The sequence below is a fragment of the Triticum urartu genome, chromosome 5A (genome assembly GCF_056163025.1).
Source record: "Triticum urartu cultivar PI428250 chromosome 5A, HENAU_Tu73, whole genome shotgun sequence".
Classification (NCBI taxonomy): domain Eukaryota; kingdom Viridiplantae; phylum Streptophyta; class Magnoliopsida; order Poales; family Poaceae; genus Triticum; species Triticum urartu.
In genome coordinates, this window is record NC_141877.1 from 98,952,220 (window position 1) to 98,972,752 (window position 20,533).

A 20,533-nucleotide genomic window follows, 5' to 3' on the forward strand; every position below is an offset into this window, starting at 1 on the left:
TATCAAAATGTTCGTCTTGGAGAGTACATCATTTCGTTCCATTGCATCATTTTCATTTGAGTTCATCTTGATGCCCGAAATGCTGTTAGAAAAGGGCTACTTGAGATAATTGTCAGATCTGCTACTCCATTTAGATATTTGTCATTTTTGCCATGATTATTGTGTGCATGATATGCCCCTGAGCTCTACATATGTTTTGTTAAGGGTTTTGCCATCTTTCTAGAGGTGGAACCCATGTATTTTTGTGATGTGTGTGATGACTAGCACAATCTTGCAAAGTGAGGCACTTGGTAATGCTGATTTCAGGGACTTCGCATTTCCACCAAGTCCTTGAGCTGTTTATCTCATATGGCCATATGTTCATGTTGTTTCCTAGTGCTCCGTGCCTCTTTTGAGGATGATCAGTAAGGATGTTTTTTAATCTTGTAGTGCTCTATTCATCCATGTCTTTGTTTGCAATTATGGAGCACCCTAGCTTGAGTCAATCGAGCTCTACTTTTGCTACTTCGTGAATCTGGGCAGATTGTCTACTTGTTAGCGATTTTGCCGGGGATGTTGTAGTTGATCCGTGCATGCTATGCTATTGTCCTTACCATGTCTAGCTTGCATTTTGTGTATTCTTGATGGGTGTATGCTTAGATTATCATGACTTGCTCTGTGGTGAGTGCATCGAGCTCGAAAACATGCCTACTTGATATCTGTGTCAGCATGTTCCAGTTTTCACTAAGTCTGAGAACTGATTATGTTTTTGCCTTGTTCACATGCTTGCAATTGTATTTTCTGATCCCTTTTGGCTCAAGGTCACTAAGGGACTTTTGTTAAGCTCTTTGAGTAGCTCCATGCCATGCTTTACTTTGCCATGTTCAGGTCCTGTAGCATATAGTTTTGTTGCTCCGAAGAGTGCTATCTGATTTGAGATTCCAGACAAGTGTTAATTTCAATAAGTCTGAAATCTGTTTACCATATGCATTTTTGCCATGCTTGTTTGAACCTGTTAATGGATGATTTGGCCGTAGCTCAGTGCTAGACTTTTGTTAAGCATCTTTAATGCATCCCTGCCATGTATTTTTATGCCATGTTTGAGTGTTGTAGCATGTTCATCTCGTTGCATTTAGATGGCTACTTGCTGTAAATCGCAGACCGGTGTCATAATTGAATCGCTTGCCATTTCCAAACCGTAACTCCGATTCCGGCGTTCTTTATATCGTTTTCAAGCGATTTCATCTCATCTTTCCAGTGGCACACTTGGATTCCCAAATTGAGGCCAGGTTCATGCATTCCTTGTCAAATCTTGCATATGCATCCCGCATCACATCCTGCATAGCATACCATCCTTGCATCATATTGTTTGAGCTTTGCACGTGGTTGATTGTATCCTTGTTGCTTGTTTGTCTTGTTTGGGTAGAGCCAGGAGACGAGTTCGCTAACGAGGAGCCCGTTGAGTTTGCTTTCGAGGATCCAGTCAACTCTGACAACTTGGCAGGCAAGATGATCATACCCTCAAAATCACTACTATCTTTGCTTTGCTAGATGCTCGCTCTTTTGCTATGCCAATGCTACGATGCCTACCACTTGCTTTCAATCCTCCCAAATTGCCATGTCAAACCTCTAACCCACCATGTCCTAGCAAACCGTTGATTGGCTATGTTACCGCTTTGCTCAGCCCCTCTTATAGAGTTGCTAGTTGCAGGTGAAGATTGGAGGCCGTTCCTTGTTGGAACATCTATTTACTTGTTGGGATATCATTATATTGCCATGTTATCTTAATGCATCTATATACTTGGTAAAGGGTGGATGGCTCGGCCTCTCGCCTAGTGTTTTGTTCCACTCTTGCCGCCCTAGTTTCCGTCATATCGGTGTTATGTTCCCGGATTTTGCGTTCCTTACGCGGTTGGGTTATAATGGGAACCCCTTGATAGTTCGCCTTGATTAAAGCTTTTCCAGCAATGCCCAACCTTGGTTTTACCATTTGCCACCTAGCCTCTTTTCCCTTGGGTTTCCGGAGCCCGAGGGTCATCTTATTTAAACCCCCTCGGGCCAGTGCTCCTCTGAGTGTTGGTCCGAACCGAGTAGACTGCGGGGCCACCTCGGGGCAACTTGAGGGTTAGTTTTACTCGTAGGATGTCTCATCTGAGTGTGCCCTGAGAATGAGATATGTGCAGCTCCTATCGGGATTTGTCGGCACATTCGGGCGGTGTTGCTGGTCTTGTTTTAACCTGTCGAAGTGTCTTGAAGAACCGAGATACCAAGTCTGATCGGAACGTCTCGGGAGGAGGTCTATTCCTTCGTTGACCGTGAGAGCTTGTCATGGGCTAAGTTGGGACTCCCCTGCAGGGATTTGAACTTTCAAAAGCCGTGCCCGCGGTTATGGGCAGATGGGAATTTGTTAATGTCCGGTTGTAGATAACTTAAACCTTAACTTAATTAAAATGAATCAAACGTGTGAGTTACCGTGATGGCCTCTTCTCAGCGGAGTCCGGGAAGTGGACACGGTGTTGGAGTAATGCTTGCCGCAGGATGCCCTCTAGTTATTCGTTCGCGCTTTGCCTTCTCTTCTCGCTCTCTTTTGCGAACAGGATAGCCACCATATATGCTAGTCGCTTGCCGCAGTTCCACATATTTTTACCTTGCCATACCTATTAAGCTTAAATAGTCTTGATCGCGAGGGTGCGAGATTGCTGAGTCCCTGTGGCTCACAGATTACTTCCAAACCAGATGCAGGGCCTGATGATTCCGCTCCAGGTGACGCGCTTGAGCTCAAGTGGGAGTTCGACAAAGACTCTCAACGATACTATGTTTCTTTTCCTGATGATCAGTAGTGGTGCCCTGTTGGGGGTGATCGGGACCATGTCGCATGTTGGGTTATCTTTTATTTTGGCGCCGTAGTCGGGCCATGAGTGTTTGATTGATGTAATGTTATTTATGCACTTGAATGACGTGGCGAGTGTAAGCCAACTATGTTATCTCCCCTTTTATTATCTATATATTACATGGGATGTTGTGAAGATTGCCTAACTTGCGACATATGCCTTCAATGCGATTATGCCTCTAAGTCGTGCCTCGACACATGGGAGATATAGTCGCATCGAGGGTGTACACCGCCGCCCACTCCACTGCGCCGCTGGCATTTCCCGCCGTCGCGGTCGACAACTTCACCGCGCCGCTGGCGCTTCCGCCACCACGGTCGACAACTCCACCGCGTCGCTCGGCTCCTCCGTGGGGGCCTCCACCGGCTAGTCGCTGCCCATCACCGCGCCACCTGTCGTCGTCTACTCCCCGGCAGAGATCACCGGGGTCCTTAATGACCTCGTCACCGCCATCCAGGGCATCCGCCTCTACCTGGCCGGGCCTTACGGGCAGCCGCCGCCCTTGCCGCCGGCTGCCGCGATCAGGCTAGCCGCCTGCCCTGATACGCGGCCACCACGGCGTCGATCGGGCCTCTACACCACCACTGGCCTGGTCAGCCGCCGCCCGCCGTCGCCCCCTACTGGCCGCAGTGGCCTGCTCCGGCGATCGCCGCGCCTCTGACGCCTCCTGGGTCCGGGCAGCCGCCGCCCCAGCTGCCGGCCCCACCGCCGCCCGCTGCCACGCCCCCATGGCCACAGTGGCCGGCCCCGGCCCTCGCTGCGTCCCCCACACCATCTAGGTCTGTGCCGCCGCAGCCGCAGCTGCCGGCCCCGCCACCGCCCAGCACGGGGCCCGGGTCACCCACGCAGGGAGGCGTACCAATCTAGCAAGTCTGCTTACCGCCGTCGTCGTCCCCAATACCGGCCTGGCTGATCGAATCATTGCCGCCACCCATCTACACGTCGACAAGAGACCCGCCGGCACCCACTCTGCAGTTCGGTGATCCGTCCGGCTCGGCGAGAAACTCCACGAGCCGCGGCCATGCTGACCGGGCGCCCCAATCCTCGCTGCTTTGCACCTCCGAGCCAGTCGTCCACGACGCTCTGACTCAGACACTGCCGCGGTTTGCCAAAATGGACTTCGCCACTTATGACGGCACGGAGGACCCCCTCAACTGGCTCAACCAATGCGAGCAGTTCTTTCACGGGCAGCGCACCCTTGCCTCGGAGTGTACCTGGCTCGCCTCTTACCACCTCCGCGGCGCGACACAGACCTGGTACTACGCCCTCGAGCAGGACGAGGGCAGCATGCCCCCTTGGGAGCGCTTCTGTGAGCTCTGTCTTCTTCGTTTTGGGTCACCAATCCGCGGGAGCCGCCTGGCAGAGCTAGGTCGCCTTCCCTTCACCTCCACGGTTCAGGACTTCGCCGACTGCTTCCAGGCCCTGGCATGCCACGCTTCGGGCATGACTGCGCAGCAGCGGGCCGCCCTCTTCGTCGGTGGACTTCCAGATCACATCCGCGTGGACGTGGAGCTTCGGGGACCCCAGGATCTCCAGACGGCCATGTACTACGCCCGCGCGTTCGAGCGCCGCGTGGTTGCCATCCAGCAGCCATCACCGTCCCGGGCCATGATGACCCACAAGTATAGGAGATCTATCGTAGTCCTTTCGATAAGTAAGAGTGTCGAACCCAACGAGGAGAAGAAGGAAATGATAAGCGGTTTTCAGTAAGGTATTCTCTGCAAGTACTGAAATAAGTGGTAACAGATAGTTTTGTGATAAGATAAGTTGTAATGAGCAACAAGTAACAAAAGTAAATAAAGTGCAGCAAGGTGGCCCAATCCTTTGGTAGCAAAGGACAAGCCGGAACAAACTCTTATAATAGGAAAAGCGCTCCCGAGGACACATCGGATCGTCAAGCTAGTTTTCATCACGTTCATATGATTCGCGTTCGATACTTTGATAATTTGATATGTGGGTGGACCGGTGCTTGGGTGCTGTTCTTACTTGAACAAGCATCCCACTTATGATTAACCTCTATTGCAAGCATCCGCAACTACAACAAAAGTATTAAGGTAAACCTAACCATAGCATGAAACATGTGGATCCAAATCAGCCCCTTACGAAGCAACGCATAAACTAGGGTTTAAGCTTCTGTCACTCTAGCAACCCATCATCTACTTATTACTTCCCAATGCCTTCCTCTAGGCCCAAATAATGGTGAAGTGTTATGTAGTCGACGTTCACATAACACCACTAGAGGCTAGACAACATACATCTTATCAAAATATCAAACGAATACCAAATTCACATGACTACTAATAGCAAGTCCTCAGGAACAAACGTAATTACTCACAAAGCATATTCATGTTCATAATCAAAGGGGTATTAATATGCATATAGGATCTGAACATATGATCTTCCACCAAATAAACCAACTAGCATCAACTACAAGGAGTAATCAACACTACTAGCAACCTACTAGCACCAATCCCGGACTCTGAGACAAGAATTGGATACAAGAGATGAACTAGGGTTTGGAGATGAGATGGTGCTGGTGAAGATGTTGATGGAGATTGCCCTCTCCCGATGAGAGGAGCGTTGGTGATGATGATGGTGATGATTTCCCCCTCCCGGAGGGAAGTATCCCCGGCAGAAGAGCTCTGCTGGAGCTCTAGATTGGTTCCGCCTCGTGGCGGCGGAGTCTCGTCCCGAAAAGTTCCCTCTGATTTTTTTTCTCATCGAAAGACTTCATATAGGAGAAGATGGACGTCGGAGAGCCACCAGGGGGCCCACGAGGTAGGGGGGCACGCCCTAGGGGGGGGGGCACCCCCCACCCTCGTGAGCAGGGTGTGGGCTCCCCGGCCTTCATCTTTGGTGAGGATTTTTCTTCATTTATTTTAAGATGTTCCGTGGAGTTTCAGGAGTTTTGGAGTTGCGCAGAATAGGTCTCTAATATTTGCTCCTTTTCCAGCCCAGAATTCCAGCTGCCGGCATTCTCCCTCCTTATGTAAACCTTGTAAAATAAGAGAGAATAGCCATAAGTATTGTGACATAAAGTGAAATAACAGTCCATAATGCAATAAATATTGATATAAAAGCATGATGCAAAATGGACGTATCAACTCCCCCAAGCTTAGACCTCGCTTGTCCTCAAGCGAAAAGCCGATAACAATAAATATGTCCTCATGTTTAGAGGTAGAGGCGTCGATAAAAATAAAATACGGACATGAAGGCATCATGATCATTCTCATAACAGCAACATATATAGCTTTTGTCATATGATTACTTATGTTCAAGTGATGATCTATTCACAATGCAAAAGTATAAATCATAAACCTTATTGGGCTCCGACAAAGTATAATCTCAGTCATTGAAGCAATTGCAATTTATCATAACATCGAAAAGAGTCTATGTTAGAGCTTAAAAGCAAGTCCACACACTCAACTATCATTTAGTCCTCCATAATTGCTAACACTCACGCAATACTTGTGGTTACGGAGTTTTAGTCAGACACAAAGAAAGATAGGGGCTTATAGTTTTGCCCCACAACCTTTTACCTCAAGGGTAATGTCAACAATAATGGTTCATGCTCCCCTACATCCAATTAGATATATATATCATGTTCTTTCCAACATGCTGAGCTTGCCAAAGGATAAAATGAAAAAGAGAAGGTGAAGATCACCATGACTCTTGCATAAGGTAGAAGATAACAATAAAGGATAGGCCCTTCACAGAGGGAAGCAGAGGTTGCCATGCGCTTTTATGGTTGGATGCACAAAATCTCAATGCGAAAGAACGTCACTTTATATTGCCCCTTGTGATATGAACCTTTATTATGCAGTCTGTCGCTTTTATTACTTCCACATCACAAGATCGTATAAAGCTTATTTCTCCCACACCAATCAATCATACATGTTTAGAGCAATTTTTATTGCTTTGCACCGATGACAACTTACTTGAAGGATCTTACTCAATCCATAGGTAGATATGGTGGACTCTCATGGCAAAACTGGTTTAGGGATTTTGGAAGCACAAGTAGTATTTCTAATTAGTGCCGAGAATTTGGATAGCATGAGGGGGAAAGGAAAGCTCAACAAGTTAGAGGATCCATGACAACATACTTTATCTCAGATATAAGAAAGGCATAACTCATTACGTTGTCTTCCTTGTCCAACATCAACTCTTTAGCATGTCATATTTTAATGAGTGCTCCCAATCATAAAAAATGTCAATGATAATATATCTATATGTGAAAACCTCTCTTTCCTTATTACTTCCTATTAATTGCAGCAATGACCAAAGCTATGTCTACCAACTCCCAACAACTTTTAATCATCATACTTTTTCTATGTGAAGTCATTACTCTCAATAAGATCAATATGAACTCTTTGTTTCTTTTTATTCTTTTTCTCTTTTCTTTTATTCACCCAAGATCATGGCAAAATAATCAAGCCCTTGACTCAACACTAATCTTTATTATATATAGCTCACGGACTCGATTACAAAGAGAGATCATAAAGCAAAACTCAAAACTAGATCATGCCATAAACTTTGTTCTACTAGATCAAGATACTACTAATAGGATCAAACTAAGAAAAACGGTAAAGATAGGAGTTGTGATTGTGATACGATACCTGGGCACCTCCCCCAAGCTTGGCAGTTGCCAAGGGGAGTGCCCATACCCATGTTATTATATCTCCTTCTTTGTTGTTAGTGTAATATTCTTGGCGATGATTCCCCTCAGGATGCGGTTCTCCTCCTCGAGCTTATTGACTTGCTGTTTGAGGTCCATTATTTCCTTACGAAGCTTTCCTGTGACAGCTAAAGCTCCTTGCACCCAAGGGTGTTGCATAGCCGCGGGAGAACAAGTGACACTCCTCTTCATATTTTCATAAGAAAGAAATCTAACATTAGAAGGGATAACCGAATTTGGAATAGCTGAGCTCTGTAGTTCCCCCATCGTGAACCCAGCTCAGAGGCGAGAGGTGACTTCTTCATCCTCCATGGCATCTACTCTCATCAAGTCAGCCTCCATCTCTTCCTCCGTTGCTAGCCCAAAGTGGTCAGCGTCGCTGTTTGCCCTTGGTTCCGGTGCCGGATTAGATACCCGGCTCTCCCCGATTGACTCTTGAGAAGACATCTTGTTCTAATCTGCAGCAGCAACAACTCGAAAAAAAACCAGAGGAGATTTGCGTGATACGGGAGTCAAAACCTTCGGGGGAATATATAATGAATTTTTACCGACAAAAATACGTAATGTGCAAGAAAACGGAGTCTGGAGGGCACACGAAGTGCTCACGAGGTAGGGGCGCGCGCCCACCACCCTCGTGGGACCCTCATGTCCTTCCCAGGCTGCTACTTATTTTTCTATTTTTCTAAATATTCCAAAACGGAGAAATATTGCCTTAAAAATTGTTTTGGAGTCGGTTTACTTACAGTACCACATACCTATTCCTTTTCGGAGTCTGAAATGTTCCGGAAAGTGTCCCTTATGTATTCCTCCGGGGTTATGGTTTCAATAATATTGGTTTCAACATTTATGGGATTACCTGAGATATAATGTTTAATTCTTTGACAGTTTACCACCTTCGGATTTGTGCCTTCGAAGTTGTTGATCTTTATGGCCCCGAAATGATAGACCTCTTCGATAACATAGGGGCCTTCCCATTTAGAGAGAAGTTTTCCTGCAAAAAATCTTAAACGAGAGTTGTATAGCAATACATAATCACCTATATTAAACTCACGCTTTTGTATCCTTTTGTCATGCCATCTTTTAACTTTTTCTTTAAACAACTTGGCATTTTCATAAGCTTGGGTTCTCCATTTATCGAGTGAGCTAATATCAAATAACCTCTTTTCACCGGCAAGTTTAAAATCATAGTTGAGCTCTTTAATAGTCCAATATGCCTTATGGTCTAGTTCGATAGGTAAGTGACATGCTTTTCCATAAACCATTTTATACGGAGACATACCCATAGGATTTTTGTATGCAGTTCTATAAGCCCATAATGCATCATCAAGTTTCTTGGACCGATTCTTTCTAGACCTATTAATAGTCTTTTGCAAAATTAATTTGAGCTCTGTATTGCTCAACTCTACTTGACCACTAGACTGAGGGTGATAAGGAGATGCAATTCTATGATTAACATCATATTTAGCAAGCATTTTACGGGAAGCACCATGAATAAAGTGTGAACCACCATCAGTCATTAAATATCTAGGGACTCCAAACCTCAGGAAAATAACTTCTTTAAGCATTTTAATAGAAGTGTTATGATCAGCACTACTAGTTGGAATAGCTTCTACCCACTTAGTAACGTAATCAACAACAACTAGAATATGTGTGTATCCATTAGAGGCAGGAAAAGGTCCCATATAATCAAAGCCCCAAACATCAAATGGTTCAATAACAAGAGAATAATTCATAGGCATTTCTTGATGTCTACTAACATTACCAATTCTTTGACATTCATCACAAGACAAGACAAACTTACGGGCATCCTTGAAGAGAGTAGGCCAATAAAAACCAGATTGCAATACCTTATGTGCAGTTCTGTCTCCAGCGTGGTGTCCTCCATAAGACTCGGAATGACACTTGCGTAGGATCTGTTCCTGTTCATGCTCAGGTACACAACGTCCAATAACACCATCTACTCCTTCTTTATAAAGATGTGGGTCATCCCAAAAGTAATGTATCAAGTCATAGAAAAACTTTTTCTTTTGCTGGTATGTGAAGCTAGGTGGTATAAACTTAGCAATAATATAATTAGCATAATCAACATACCATGGAGTACTACGAGAAGTACTTATAACATTTAATTGTTCATCAGGAAAGCTATCATTAATAGGTAGTGGGTCATCAAGAAAATTCTCTAACCTAGACAAGTTGTCTGCAATGGGGTTCTCAGCTCCCTTTCTATCAACAATATGCAAATCAAATTCTTGTAGCAAGAGAACCCATCTAATAAGTCTAGGTTTAGCATCTTTCTTTTCCATAAGGTATTTAATAGCAGCATGATCAGTTTGAATAGTTACTTTAGAATCAACAATATAAGGTCTGAACTTATCACAAGCAAATACAACTGCTAAAAGCTCTTTTTCAGTAGTAGCATAATTTCTTTGAGCATTGTCTAGAGTCTTACTAGCATAATGAATAACATTTAATTTCTTATCAACTCTTTGCCCTAGAACAGCACCTACATCATAATCACTGGCATCACACATAATTTCAAAGGGTAAATTCCAATCAGGTGGCTGAACAACAGGTGCAGAGACTAATGCTTTCTTAAGTGTTTCAAATGCTTCTACACAATCATCATCAAAGACAAATGCTATATCTTTTTGCAATAAATTAGTCAGAGGCCGAGAAATTTTTGAGAAGTCCTTAATGAACCTCCTGTAAAATCCAGCGTGACCAAGGAAACTTCTTATACCTTTGATGTCCTTGGGACATGGCATCTTTTCAATAGCATCAACCTTGGCTTTATCAACTTCAATACCTCTTTCATAAACTTTGTGCCCCAAGACAATACCTTCATTAACCATAAAGTGGCACTTTTCCCAATTCAAGACAAGATTAGTTTCTTCACATCTCTGCAAAACTCGATCAAGATTGCTCAAGCAATCATCAAAAGAGGAACCATAGACGGAAAAATCATCCATGAAAACCTCACAAATCTTTTCACAAAAGTCAGAGAATATAGCCATCATGCATCTTTGAAAGGTAGCAGGTGCATTACATAAACCAAAAGGCATACGTCTATAAGCAAAAGTACCAAAAGGGCATGTAAAAGTAGTCTTTGATTGATCTCTAGCCGACACAGGTATTTGAGAGAAACCAGAATAACCATCTAGAAAGCAATAGTGTGTATGTTTGCATAATCTTTCTAGCATTTGATCAATAAAAGGTAAGGGGTAATGATCTTTCTTAGTAGCTTTATTTAATTTGCGGAAATCAATTACCATCCTATAACATGTGATAATTCTTTGTGGAATCAATTCATCTTTATCATTAGGAACAACAGTAATACCTCCCTTCTTAGGGACACAATGGACAGGACTTACCCACTCACTATCAGCAACGGGATAGATTATACCTGCCTTCAGAAGCTTTAGTATTTCTTTTCTTACCACTTCTTTCATTTTAGGATTCAGACGTCGTTGAGGATCACGAACTGGTTTGGCATCTGCTTCCAAATTTATTTTATGTTGACATAGAGTGGGACTAATGCCCTTAAGATCATCAAGAGTATGTCCAATAGCAGCACGGTGCTTCTTCAGAGTTTTCAATAATCTTTCTTCTTCATGCTCTGAAAGTTTAGCACTAATAATAACAGGATATATTTTCTTTTCATCAAGATAAGCATATTTAAGATTATCAGGCAAAGGTTTAAGCTCAAATGCGGGATCACCCTTGGGTGGAGGAGGATCCCCTAAAATTTCAACAGGCAAATTATGTTGCAGAATAGGTTCCTGTTTAAAGAATACTTCATCTATTTCCCTTCTTTCATTCATGAACATATCATTTTCATGGTCTAGCAAATAGTGTTCTAAAGGATCACTAGGAGGTACGGCAATAGAAGCAAGACCGATAATTTCATCCTTACTAGGTAATTCTTCCTCATGATGTTGTTTACTAAATTTAGAGAAATTAAACTCATGAACCATATCATCCAAGCTAATAGGAACAACATTCTTTTCGCAATCTATCCTAGCATTAACAGTGTTCAAGAAGGGTCTACCAAATATAATGGGACAAAAGCTATCTTGCGGAGAAGTAAGAACAAGAAAATCAGCAGGATATTTAGTTTTCCCACACAAGAATTCAACATCTCTAACAATTCCAATTGGTGAAATAGTATCTCTATTGGCAAGTTTAATTGTGACATCAATACCTTCTAACTCAGCAGGTGCAATTTCATTCTTAATTTCTTCGTATAAAGTATGCGGTATAACACTAGCACTTGCACCCATATCACATAAGCCATGATAACAATGATATCCTATTTTAACACAAATAACAGGCACACCTACCACAGGTCTATGTTTATCTTTAGCACAAGGTTTAGCAATTCTAGCAGTTTCACCTTCGAACTGAATAACATGCCCATCAATATTATCAGACAAGAGATCTTTAACAATAGCAATATTAGGTTCTACTTTAACTTGCTCAGGGGGTGTATAAGTTCTAATATTGCTTTTACGAACAACAATTGAAGCTTTAGCATGATCCTTTACTCTAACAGGGAAAGGTGGTTTCTCAACATAAGAAGTAGGAACAATAGGATCATTATAAGCGACAGTCTTTTCTTCAACTTTAATAGGTGCAACTACTTTTACTTCTATGGGAGGATGATATTTAAACCACTTCTCCTTAGGGAGATCAACATAAGTAACAAAAGATTCACAAAAAGAAGCTACTATCTCAGAGTCAAGTCCATATTTAGTGCTAAACTTACAGAAAATATCGGTGTCCATAAAAGATTTAACACAATCAAACTTAGGTGTCATACCTGACTCCTTACCTTCGTCGAGGTCCCAATCTTCAGAGTTGCGTTTAATTCTATCCAATAAATTCCATTTAAATTCAATAGTCTTCATCATAAAAGAGCCAACACAAGAAGTATCGAGCATGGTGCGATTGTTTTCAGAAAGCTGAGCATAGATTTTTTGAATGATCATTTCTCTTGAGAGCTCATGATTGGGGCATGAATATAACATTGATTTAAGCCTCCCCCAAGCTTGAGCAATGCTTTCTCCTTCACGAGGCCAGAAATTATATATATAATTGCGATCACGATGAACAAGATGCATAGGGTAATACTTTTGATGAAATTCCAACTTCAATCTTTTATAGTCCCATGATCTCATATCATCACATAGCCTATACCATATCAATGCGTCTCCCTTCAAAGATAAAGGGAAGACCTTCTTCTTAGCAACATCATCGGGTATACCTACAAGCTTAAATAATCCACAAACTTCATCCACATATATTAAGTGCTCATCAGGATGCTTTGTTCCATCTCTTGTAAAAGGGTTAGCTAGCAGTTTTTCCATCATACCCGAAGGAAATTCAAAAGGAGTTTCATTTTCAATAGGTTCAGTAGGTTGAGGAGAAACTCTTTGCTCTACTGGACGGGGTGAAGATACCCCGAACGAGCCCCTCAGAGAATTACTTTTCATAGTAACAAGTGACAGTAAATTTCAGCACACTATATAAATTTTTCCTTACCAAATTCTACCTACCAAAGGCGCTACACTCCCCGGCAATGGTGCCAGAAAAGAGTCTTGATTACCCACAAGTATAGGGGATCTATCGTAGTCCTTTCGATAAGTAAGAGTGTCGAACCCAACGAGGAGCAGAAGGAAATGATAAGCGGTTTTCAGCAAGGTATTCTCTGCAAGTACTGAAATAAGTGGTAACAGATAGTTTTGTGATAAGATAAGTTGTAACGAGCAACAAGTAACAAAAGTAAATAAAGTGCAGCAAGGTGGCCCAATCCTTTGGTAGCAAAGAACAAGCCGGAACAAACTCTTATAATAGGAAAAGCGCTCCCGAGGACACATGGGAATATCGTCAAGCTAGTTTTCATCACGTTCATATGATTCGCGTTCGATACTTTGATAATTTGATATGTGGGTGGCCGGTGCTTGGGTGCTGTTCTTACTTGAACAAGCATCCCACTTATGATTAACCTCTATTGCAAGCATCCGCAACTACAACAAAAGTATTAAGGTAAACCTAACCATAGCATGAAACATGTGGATCCAAATCAGCCCCTTACGAAGCAACACATAAACTAGGGTTTAAGCTTCTGTCACTCTAGCAACCCATCATCTACTTATTACTTCCCAATGCCTTCCTCTAGGCCCAAATAATGGTGAAGTGTTATGTAGTCGACGTTCACATAACACCACTAGAGGCTAGACAACATACATCTTATCAAAATATCAAACGAATACCAAATTCACATGACTACTAATAGCAAGTCCTTAGGAACAAACGTAATTACTCACAAAGAATATTCATGTCCATAATCAGAGGGGTATTAATATGCATATAGGATCTGAACATATGATCTTCCACCAAATAAACCAACTAGCATCAACTACAAGGAGTAATCAACACTACTAGCAACCTACTAGCACCAATCCCGGATTTGAGAGAAGAATTGGATACAAGAGATGAACTAGGGTTTGGAGATGAGATGGTGTTGGTGAAGATGTTGATGGAGATTGCCCTCTCCCAATGAGAGGAGCGTTGTTGATGACGATGGTGATGATTTCCCCCTCCCGGAGGGAAGTATCCCCGGCAGAACGGCTCTGCGGGAGCTCTAGATTGGTTCCGCCAAGGTTCCGCCTCGTGGCGGCGGAGTCTCATCCCGAAATGTTCCCTCTGATTTTTTTCTCATCGAAAGACTTCATATAGGAGAAGATGGATGTCGGAGAGCCACCAGGGGGCCCACGAGGTAGGGGGGCGCGCCCTAGGGGGGGCGCCCCCCACCCTCGTGAGCAGGGTGTGGGCCCCCTGGCCTTCATCTTTGGCGAGGATTTTTCTTTATTTATTTTAAGATGTTCCGTGGAGTTTTAGGACTTTTGGAGTTGCGCAGAATAGGTCTCTAATATTTGCTCCTTTTCCAGCCCAGAATTCTAGCTGCCGGCATTCTCCCTCCTTATGTAAACCTTGTAAAATAAGAGAGAATAGCCATAAGTATTGTGACATAAAGTGAAATAACAGTCCATAATGCAATAAATATTGATATAAAAGCATGATGCAAAATGGACGTATCAGGCCGCTACCCGGGCCGGATGTTCCGGCGTAGGGTCGGCCTGCTCAGGCTTCCGCGGCACCCCTCGCCGGGATCGCGGCGCGCCCGTTCCGCCTGCTCACCTCGGCCGAGCTACTCGAGCATCGCCGCCAAGGGTTGTGCTTCAACTGCGATGAGCCCTACACGCCCGGCCACGTCTGCCCGCGACTCTTCTACCTGGAAGCTGCAGACTACATTGAGGAGGACGCCGTCGCCGCCGACCTGACCGCCCCAGCTGGCGCGAAGGTGTTTGACGCTGGTTGATCACCTCGAGGAGTTCAACAAACGCTTCCCCACCTTATAGCCCGAGGACGAGCTGTTTGTGCAGGCGGGGAGAAGTGTTATGACCATCATATTAGGGGCTTAGCCCAATGGGTTGTGGCCCAAGTTATCTTATTGTTATTAGGGGCTTACCCCAATTATCTTATCGTTTGCTTAGGAGTAAATCTCTCTATATAAGGAGAGGAGATGTATCAATCTAATCAAGAAAGAAGCAATCATTATTTGCTCGGCTTCTCTTAGGGAGCCAGAAGACCTGACCCTAGTCGCCTCTTGCGCCGTTGTCGCCTCTTCTCCACCATGCAAGGACGGCGCCCAGCCGCCGGCCGCCGCACCCTCGTCCTCGTCCTCCTTCATCGTTCCCCTACAATCTCCTCCCTAGAACCGGCAGAACCCTCACTCCTAACATCGTCACTGCTTTTTCCGGGACGCCGAAAATTAAGTTAGTCTCCGCCAGAATAACAACACCATCATCTCTAACAGAGACAAAATTGCACTAACTACCCACCGTTGATGTCGATTTTCTAAGAATGTCTACTCTACGGGGTTGTTATGTAGAATATCAACCATTGAGATGTAGTCTCTTACAGCTAGGTGTAATCTAGCGTGTAGGTACGTTGATGGGATTTCCAAGAAGTGAGTCCCGTTTGTAAGTGTACATATGGCAAAAGAAACTGGACACATTGGTCAGCACGACAAATCGAGGACTTTTGGTTGCAAATTTAATTGGCCTATTCAAATTTTTGACTCAAAATTCAACTGTTTTCTAAGCAAATGCAAAAAACAGTAAATTGCACATGTATCAAGTACTACTTGGGGGGAATCGCAACTCATTTGGAGTTTTGGATAAATAGTTTTGTAGATAATGGAACTTTAGCATTTCATTCAAATTTTGGTTCAAAATTTAACATTTTCAAAAAAATTGTGAAAAAACTATATTAAGAACATAAATATATACAACACCGATCTAGGAAATCTCAACTTATTTTGGACTATAGGTTTGGAAGATATTGGTAATTTTAGTTAGCTCGTTCAATTTATCCTTTATAAAATCAACATTTTTCGATACTACAAAAAAATCCAAGAAATTGTAATACTAAGCTAGAAGTTTTTTTAGCTCAATTGGACCAAAGGTTTGAGAGATATTGACAGTTTTGGTTGGTCAGATGCTGTCACTGGTTTTCTTTGTCACGATGTGCATTTAAAAGTAGGATCCACCCATCAAAATCACATCAACGTATCTTAACATTGGATTAGACATTGTTCCAACGGATTACACCAATATGTGATGTTTCGTGCAACAAACTCGTAGAGTAGGTGTTTTGTGCAAACTCAACACCAATAGTTGATGGTTTGTGCACCTTCCTCCTCTAACAGATCCCAAAAATTATATTCGAAGATAATTTGATGTTTCAAGGGTAAGGCCTAGCTAGTAGATCACTCAAAACAGTAATCCCCTAAAAGATAATTTTTCATCCCCAAAACTTAGTCATCTCAACTAAAATTAGTACAAAGACACAATTTCTCATTAAAAATTAGGCGGACGTCTGACCTTCCTCTCAGCCCCGGCCCGCCACCCCATCATCGTCGTCCACCCCCTGGGGCCGAAACCATTTCACGCAACCATGCTGCTCTCACATGTACCTTCTCCTCGCTCGCCAGCACCGGAATCCGCTTTTTCACCGTCGGCGACGACATTGCCCCATAGCTCTATCCCGGTGTTGGGGAGGTCCGTTTTCATTGTGAATCAAACCGGCCGACCTTGGATACTGCATAGAAAGGTCAAATGCAACTCCTAGATGTCCGACGATGCTGGAACCGGCGAAGAAGACCGCCACCGCCACCCACATCATAGCCTCAACATCTCATCTATATTTGTCGCATCCATAACCGAGAATCGCCTCTGTAGACTTCTACCTAGTGTTTTCTGTGTCCTCTACACTCATTAGGCCTTAGCTCAAGCTCCATCACCAGCAGTCGTAACTCTAAACTTGTTCGCCCATAGGGTATTTTGTCAAAATGCCTCTACCATATTTTTTATTTATTTTTCTATTTTAATCAAATAAAGGTCTTGAATTGTGTAGATGAAGATGTTATGGGGCATGGTTTTCAACGATTCATCGTCGAAGGAGGAAGAAGAAGATGATAACTTTGAGCTGGCGGTTGTCGTGGTGATTGTGGAGGATGATTTCACATGGTCTAGGCTCGGTTCTCGGTTTGGTTGGAAGACATTTCATTGCGATGGAATCATGGGTCGTCTAATGAGGCATTACTTCGCGCAGAATGCAATATATCCCCCTAAATATTTATGGCATCAGCTCCAAATGTAACAAGATATTTTCAACACCATTGCAAAAGTTGTGGAGAAACATGATCCTTCTTTCAACTGATAAACGGATACACCAGGAGCAACAAGTGTACGTTCATTATTGAAGATTACAGCAGTCGTGCAAATTCTTGCTTATAAATGCCTGACCATTGCCATTAATGACTATGATCGCATTGGGTAAGATCTCATCCTGGAATGTGTGAGACGATTCTGCGAAGCTGTGATTGTGATATGTATCAAAGTACCTGAGGGGTCCCACCGATGAAAATACCAAGAGGCTCATGGCAGAAAATGAAGAGAGAGGTTGGGTCGGGATGCTCGGGTCAATTGATTGCTCTTTTGGACATGGAGAAACTTCCATGTAGCATGATAAGGTCAGTACTGGGGGCATTGTCATGATCCAACCATCATTCTTGAGGCAGTTGCATCACATGATCTGTGGATTTGGCATGCATATTTAGGGATGGCCGGCTCTCACAATGATCTCAATGTCCTCTCCGATCTCCTCTTTTTACAAGGCTTGCTGCCGGTGCCAAACCATCTTGCAACTCTGTTGTCAATGACAATGAGTACAACATGGGATACCACATAACTGACGATATTTATCCCTCATGAGCCACATTTGCGAAGACAATCCACTGCCCTAAAGTATAAAGAAATCTCACTTGGTAACTATGCAAGAATATACTAGAAAGGATGTTGAGAGAGCTTCTATTATGCTTCAATAACGCTTTACAACTGTTTGTGGCCTTGTTGAGTATTGGAACCCTGAGACCTTGTGGAAGATCACGAAAGCATCCGTTATCTTGCGCAACATGATCATCGAGGATGGTAGAAAGGACCCACACGTGACTACTGATATCGCTTCAATGGGCATGTGGTGGAGATGAACATAACCCCCACATGATTGAAGCATTCCTCCAAGTATACAGAAGGACCGAGAGCCGTCAAGACCAAAACCAACTTCAAGAAGAACTTATTCAGCACAATTGGCGCAGTCATAGCACTTTATTCTTGTGATTTTATCACATTTATTTGGATTCTTAGTTCATTTGAACCTCCTGTTGTCTTTGAATTTGCATGGTGTTGTTTGAGAACATTAAGTTTGCTATGCATTTGAGTTGTGTATATTTGAATTATTAAGTATTAAACTAATATGTTGTGATAAGTTGAAAATGGTTGGATGAATTAGCAAAACAAACATTTTAATAGATTAGGATTTAGGGGGTCAGCTAGCTAACCAAAAGATTAATCACCTAATTTCTTTTTACATTTTGGGATATAGAATAAGTTTTGTACTTTTAGGATAGGGATCTGCTAGAGATGCTCTAAGGGCATCTTTAATTGAGAACAGGGTCTATGCAAAAATAACAACTAAGAACATCTCCAATTGAATTTGACACCTCGTATGCCTTGCAGACGAGTCCAAAGAGTGTCCAGTCGCGTCTCCTTCAAACTCTCATTTTTTTCATACATGCAGTTGTGTCATCCAGATTTTCCAGTTAGATGCATACGATTGCTGGGAATGGAGGGACGAGAAAGAATAAGGAAAGAGATAAAATGGTCCGGAGTGGGGGCCTCGCTAGACGTGGCGGATTGGCGCAAATACCCAAGCGCCCTCATATTATTCCCATATATGAATTAGGTTTTAGGGTTTGCGGACATCCTGAACATATAGGAAGGGAGGGTCTGGATGGGTAGACTTTGTCTTTCTCACGTTCGGGCACTATTCGGGTTATCCGCCCGGACATATAGTTGGGAAATGTAGCATGCAATTTCAAAAAAAAATCCTACGCTCACGCAAGATCTATCTGTTGGGGAATGTAGCATGCAATTTTGAAATTTTCCTACGATCATGCAAGATCTATCTAGGAGATGCATAGCAATGAGAGGGGGAGAGTGTGTCCACGTACCCTCATAGACCGAAAGCGGAAGCGTTAGCTTAACACGGTTGATGTAGTCGAACGTCTTCACGATCCAACCGATCAAGCACTGATGGTATGACACTCTATGGAGGGGGGCACCGCACATGGCTAAGAGAACAATTGATGTGCTCTGGGGTGCCCCCTTGCCCCCGTATATAAAGGAGGAGAGGGAAGGAGGCCGGCCCTAGGGGCGCGCCATGGGGGGGGGGGACCGGACCCAGTCCTAGTCGCCCCCTCCTTCTTTCGGAGGGGAAAAGGGGGAAGGAGAGGGCGAGGGGGAGGAAAGGGGGGTCATGCCCCTCCCCTTGTCCAATTCGGACTGCCCATGGGGGGCGCCACCCCTTGTGGGCTGCCCTCTCTCTCTGCTATGGCCCATGTTGGCCCATTACTATCCCTGGGGGGTTTCAGTAACCCCTCGGCACTCCGATAAATATCTAGAACACTCCGAAACCATTCCGGTGTCCGAAATTATTGTCCATATATCAATCTTCACCTATCGACCATTTTGAGACTCCTTGTCATGTCCGTGATCTCATCCAGGACTCCAAACAATCTTCGGTCACCAAAAAGCATAACTCATAATACAAATCATCACCGAACGTTAAGCGTGCGGACCCTACGAGTTCAAGAACTATGTAGACATGACCGAGACACATCTCCGATCAATAACCAATAGCGGGACCTGGATGCTCATATTTTTCCCTACATATTCTACGAAGATCTTTATCGGTCAAACCGTTATGACAACATAAGTTACTCCCTTTGTCATCGATATGTTACTTGCTCGAGACTCGATCGTAGGTATCTTCATACCTAGTTCAATCTCGTTACCGGCAAGTCTCTTTACTCATTCGGTAACACATCATACCGTAACTAACTCATTAGTCACATTACTTTCAAGGCTTATTATGATGTGCATTACCGAGAGGGCCCAAAGATACCTCTCCGGTACTCGGAGTGACAAATCCTAATCTAGATCTATGCCAACCCAACAAACACCTTCAGATATACCTGTAGAGCATCTTTATAATCACCCAGTTACGTCTGACGATTGATAGCACACAAGGTATTCCTCCGGTATCCAGGAATTGCATAATCTCATACTTGAAGGAATATGTATTTGACATGAAGAAATCAATAGCAATAAAACTGAACGATCAATATGCTATGCTAACGGATGGGTCTTGTACATCACATCATTCTGCTAATGATGTGATCCCGTTCATCAAATGACAACACATGTCTATGGTTAGGAAACTTAACCATCTTTGATTAATGAGCTAGTCTAGTAGAGGCTTACTAGGGACATGGTGTTTTGTCTATGTATCCACACATGTATCA